Source organism: Crassostrea angulata, chromosome 8, assembly GCF_025612915.1.
Source record: "Crassostrea angulata isolate pt1a10 chromosome 8, ASM2561291v2, whole genome shotgun sequence".
NCBI classification, from domain to species: Eukaryota; Metazoa; Mollusca; class Bivalvia; order Ostreida; family Ostreidae; genus Magallana; species Magallana angulata.
This window is the reverse complement of record NC_069118.1, coordinates 9,742,202-9,748,651: the sequence shown is the minus strand read 5'-3', so window position 1 is coordinate 9,748,651 and position 6,450 is coordinate 9,742,202.

The following is a 6,450-nucleotide window of genomic DNA, read 5'->3' as shown; positions in this document are numbered from 1 at the left end:
TCTTTTTCCCTATCATTATTTATTCTTGTTTTTTTTTTCTTACGCATTTTTGTGCAGGTGATTTCTCGGAGACGGCATATTTTTTTTAAAAATTTTGATGACGTCACTTTCGTTCTTAAGATAATGACGTTTAAGCGATTTTCAGAGGGTCGGCTTGTCCAGGGATCTCCTCCTAAACGGTAAAAGATATTGAGTTCAAACTTTAAGGGATTGTAGACAAGAGATTGTAGATGTGCTGTTTGGCATTCATAATTGTTATGCTCAATTATTATAAATACGCCTGGTCCAGAAAGTTTAGACTAAGAAAACGTGGTAATTTGTCATGGTTTTCTTTGTTTATCTCTTTTCTGAAAAACATTTTGTTAACACATCTAATGTAAAAAAAAAAGTTTATGTTTACAAGACCTTTCATTGAATATCAAGAAAAGGGGGCTGGCCCCTAAAATTAGGGGACTAAAGGGCTCTAAATCTTTCATCTGTAGCCCTTTACCGAGGGATATTTTGTGAAAATTAATAGAAGCTAATAAGTTTATCTTACAATTATTTTTGCAAGCATTGTAATCATTATATCATGTTTTACGTAATTAGGGGGGTTTTGGGGCCAGAAGTCGAGAATTTTGATCACCTGTATTTCAGAAAGGAAAAATATTTTGACATGCAGTATTGAAAAAAAAAGTGCTCAAAATGACGTACTAAATAATATGCAATCTTCAAAATTTTGTTAAACGACCCCTATAAGAAGATAAGGGATCGGTCCCTAAACACTTGTTGAACAAAATGAGTTGAAATTTAAAAGACCTTTTATTTGATATCAAGAAAAGGGGGCTGGTCCCTCACATACACATACTGTTAGTTACTGTCAAGCTTTCTTATCTTATTGAAGCTTACCAAGAAAATAATTTCAAAACGATTCTTACACATACTGAATATCAAAACACAAATATAATTACAGTATTATTTAATATTTTATGTGATAATTGTTTCGGTTGTGTACATCCTTGGTGTTTAATTGAGGCCCCCGCTTTACAAACTGAAGCAATTTTATTAGGGTCTTCCGTCTTCAGCGGAAAAAAAACTTCTATTTTTCCATTGTTTCTTTTTCACTTTTCTTTTTATCATTCTTTCTTTTCCTTACAAATTTTGTGTAGGCGACTTCTCAGAGAAGGATCTTTTGATTTCCTTGAAACTTACAGTGATTATGCCTCGCTAAATTTGTACTGCCGTGATAATTTTTTTTTTAGATTTACTTCTAGTCGGATGTTATCGTCTGTTTACGATTTTAAAAAGTCAATTTTGTCTGTCAGTTTTCTCAAAAAAGAGAAAAAAAGGGCTTAAATTTTCAGAGATGATATATCTACCGTTTTTCTGGTCAAGAAAATTTCCACCGTCACTCTCGGTTGTCACCGGAAGGATATTTGAAAAATTGAATTTTTGCCTTTTTTATGTTTTAATTGTTTTTTTGGAAATTTTAACATTTGATAGTGACTCTTTCACTGATTCAGAATATGTAATTTGTTTTGAAATTGATCAACGCTTCCTCGAGATATTAGGCATCAAAGTCCTGAAGCGAGAGTCTGAGTAGTTCAAGCCCCGGGTGCCGAAATGTTGTTCCCTAAGTTTTGCATAGAATAACAATTTTGTCTTTAAAGTGAATGTTTTAATCTTATTTACTTAAAAATCGGACTGAAGACCCACTCGTTGCCTGCAACGAGATCGTGTCTAGTTTCACTTATATTTTAAGGACATGTGTAAAAATATAATACGCTTATTTAAACGAAGAATCCCTGGGACTTCTTGATTTTTTATAGTCTTAAAAATGCAACAAAAAGGAATTACTTTGAAGCCAAACTCATGTTCAACAAACTAACATATTCCATTTTAAATAATAGAGACAAAGCTTGATAAACGAAATGTGACAAGTTCTTTGGATTTATTGAAAGTTTTTAAAGGGCCATGTCAACATTGACCAAAGGTACGGAAACTCGAATTTGTAGAATATACCCTTGACGAAATCTAAAAGTGCGATTTAATCCTATTTCCTGTTTGTTGAAATGAACATATTTAAACAGTAATATACGTTTGTCCATCTTTATATTACATTTGAATGAGTACTGAAAATTGCTATTCAAAAACGTTTTGAGCACTGGATTGTTTGGGGTATAATATCAAAATATCAAAATCTTTATATTGTTTAAAGCTCAACATGCGCTCTTCTACTCTCTTAAACAATGTTTAAACATCAAACTTTTAAGACTATTAGTATCATTCCCCAGTCACTTTTCCAAATTCGACCAAAGGCCGACGGATGTGGACGCAAAAGTGAATTTTCACAGGTGACAGTTGGCAGTTCATCAGCCGTTATCTTGTGTCCGTCGGGCCAAGTTATAAATATTTTTCAAGGTCGGGGCAAATTCCTTCAATTGAAAGAGTCGTTGAATAGTCTGTCGAGCAACCCTCGATCATATTCCAACCATCGGCTGACAGTTTATTATATCTGTTGAGGGTTGGTCAACATTTAGGCATTTGGAAGTTTGTAAATGGCGGCCAGCAAACATGCACACCGATTGACGACCGAAATCGACCAATTGTCGACTGGTCAATCGGGCGATTTAGACAAATCGGCTGATGGACGACCGTCTACCATCTTCCGTCTATCGCCTATCGGTCGATATGCGCCGGCCACGCGGACAGTGCCATGTTCGAAAAAAATTTTGATCAGTAAATTGAAGCAATTTAGAGAAAATGAATGATATAAAGCAAAATATTACCGAAACATTTTAATTTGTCTAGTAATCGAATTTAATACGTTAATGACATAACCAAACCACGTTTGAATAAAAGTAAAAAAAAAAAAAACCAATTTTATGTAACCCCGTCAATTAAGGAATCTTTTTTTTTTCATTTGAGTTCAAACTAAAATTGCAACATGGCACTGTCAGATCTACAATAGCGAAAATAATGTGTTTCAGAGAATGTTTAATTTATAAACGTAAATCAAACTTTTGATTCTTTTTATATAGTAAAATAAAAACATCTCCTCTTACCTCTCTTACCGAGAACTAAAACGATCACATTTTGAAAGCATGGACTTTCTCTATACATAAATGAATTACACATAAAATATAAAAGGGGGAACCAATATTTAAAATGTTTCACCTTTGGTATGATAGCCATTATTTTTCATCACATTTCAAACTCCTTCCAGGGATATTGACAGGAAAAGATAAACGGATAATGAACTGCATGCTCGAGTATCTTAAATCACACGTCAAAGTTTACCAATGCTAGAAAGAAAAAGTTAATCTATTATCTCATTACTCTTTAAAATGTCTATGTTTGGAAAGTTTTTCGAATACCGTTTTCTTTACATAAACGGTTATTGATTAGGTTGAAGTATTGCCATTTGATAGTGTTAGTAAGTAGTTAGACTGTATGCTCCCTTGTTTGGTCAATCAGTTTTGAGCAATCAGATGAAGTAAGCCCAAGTATGTATAGAAAATGATTGTAAATACAAGATCAGTTAGTACCCAAAGATTATCAGAATTTCATCGAGGTATTTGCATTCATGCATCTTTCAAAATTTCTTCCTGAACGACAACATTTTGTAAATACATATTGTAACTTTCTCCCTTTTGTATTCGCTTTATCATGTTGAAATAGGGTCAACATGGAAAAGTTGGTCTTTTAAACTGCCAAAAATAATTACGATGTCACAACCATGTCGTTTAACGGTAATATAAAAAGAATATTAATTCCTTTTGTGTCATATCCTTGGAGCGTAATTTTGTAATCTAAAAATAAAGTTAACATTATATACTTAGTTTTTAGTTGTAGTGAATCATTTATTTATCCGAGCAGTGCCCTCCCTATTAACCTATCAGAAAGAGTTCTTTAATTGCAACCAAAAGTTCTTTTTAAAATACAAAAATTAAGCAGAGAAATAAAAATAATCATGACATTATTGTGATTGTTCAACGTATCAACATATAACGACCTTTTGCTTCTACATCTAGATCCTAGATCTTACATAAAGAGATTAACAAATAGAAATCGATCTCCAATATTTGATTTTGTTTTATCTATTTATTTGTTCCTTACCAAATATTTTTGCATACCTATTTTATCTATTACGGAGCGTTTTGGCTGAATATCGTTTTCGAACAATGGCTAACCAACAAGTCAGATATCAATTAAAACCTGTTTTCGAATGTTATTTTATCCAAATCTTTGGTAATTAAGTTACCTTGGTCATTCAGGTGATTTCTGTAATTTGTTTTCCTCCGTGCATTAACAGTTTTTACACCTTTTTCTTAAAAACTACATGGCCATTTACTTTTAATTGTGGTATGATGCATTGCTGAGGCATAAGAAACATAAAATGTAAATTTCATATCTTTTGCATCACAGAGGCCTAAGGGACAAGGCCAGATTTGTCAAAAATCGTTTCCCCTTCTATTGCACATTAAAAAAAAATTATAGCGTTGTAGATCAGGAAGCATTTTCCCTATAGAATACGTAAATAGTAAATTTCATATTCACCAGGGTAGGGGTATTGGCTCTAGGGCGGAGATAACATGGTCATATAACGTTACATGTAATGTTGTTCTGTTTCAGTGCGTGGTAGGAATTTTTGTTCCTTTATTATGCAAAATAAGGGTGCATTCTTCATTTATGAGGAATATGTGGTTTCAGAACTGCAACCGTGGAAAACAAATTTTTATTATGCGCTAGTGCACGTTATTTGATTTGCATACACACGCTTTTGCAGTTATTTAAATAATAAGAGAGATACAGAGGTAGGAATTCATTGTTATGTAAACAAAGCTCGATAAATAAGGAATGGTCGTTTATTTTGACAAAATGCATGACTCTTGGCAAACAAGATAAACTGATGTCAATGTATTTATATAAATGATATCATCAACACTACTAGTATAACATAAATGTAAACAATCTCAAGACTCGAGCTTTGTTCACGAAACAAAAAAAATCAAGCTATGCATTTTCCTTATTACCCAATATTTGACTTTTAAATTTTTACGAAGTATTAAATAGATCAATGTTTTCCATTTCAACATTAAGATTAGAAAACAAGATTAAAGATTTTGAGCTCAAGTCGAGTTTAAATCCCTTTAAGTAAGATAGTCTACCAATTTCTTATTTCACATGGATACTTGCATTTTAGGTTCTTCTTTTAACAAAGTGCATTTTAAGAGAAAACATAAAAGAAGACTGTCAAAAGTTCATTCAACGTTTAATGCCATCTTCAAATGACCAAATCTAGTTGATGAAAAAACAAAAACAAGATATTGGTATTATTTTACATTAATACAAATACAATTTATATTCAATCTACATGAAGATCAGCTGTTTAATGATATTTCTAGTTGTCAGTCATTAAGACAATCCCATTGAGTTTTCATTATTTGAAATGGCTCGTAAAAACTTTTATTGGTAGGTTATTTACCTTTGCAAATAGTAAAGTTGGCGTTTTTACATAATGCTAAAAATGGAGATTTTTGCTTTTGTAGTTTTAACCCTCAAAAATAAATAAATATTTACTTTTTTTAGTGTGTTTGCCTGTGATAACACTACGTATCGGTTTTGTACATTATAAACCATACCTTCAAATGTCGCCAAATTGAGGCGGCGCCAGCGGGGTTTGTTTATTCACATATAAATATCTAATCGTACGATGGCTTAAAATTATATAAATATAAGTAATAAGGAATCATTTTTTAAATATTATGAGGCGATAATTTCGGTCGGGGCGAAATAAAATCTATCATAAAGCCCTTGGATTTGATCACGCCCCGACCAAAATTATCACCTCATCATACTCAAAGAATGATTCTTTATTTTTTGAATAATCGCCCCCCCCCCCCCCTTCCCACTGAAATTTGCATTCAGTCAGTTCTATATTAGTGAACTTATAGTTTCTTACTGTTGACTAAATGGCTTAGCCTTATCTTTTGTATTTTATTGTTTTATGATGACATAAAAACTACAACTTCGTCACCATTAGTACTGAGAGCATAACTGTTGATTTTTTTTTTTGGATAATTTTTACTTATTGTAGAATAATTGAAAGAGCCATTAATATGGAACTTGCCAAATATGTGTCGCGTCGTAGATTTATTTATCGTTACATAACCAATTGGAACAGCTTTGAGGTTTTCAGCTTAAATTCTTCCTGGTTTATTTCTTATATAAAACGAACAGCAGTACACTTGTGATGATCACGGAGCAAAAAAGATTATTATACGTATATACAATAAGTGTCTTCATATGAAAATGTCTGGACGGCATCTCTTGTTGTGTATTTTATTATCAATCTTAGATCTCCCGATAGACGCCAGTCATTTTAGAGGCGGTACAATAAGCTGGAAACCTACTGGAAATGGAAATGAGGTTGATAAACTCGACTATTTCGAAATCAGACAAAAAGAC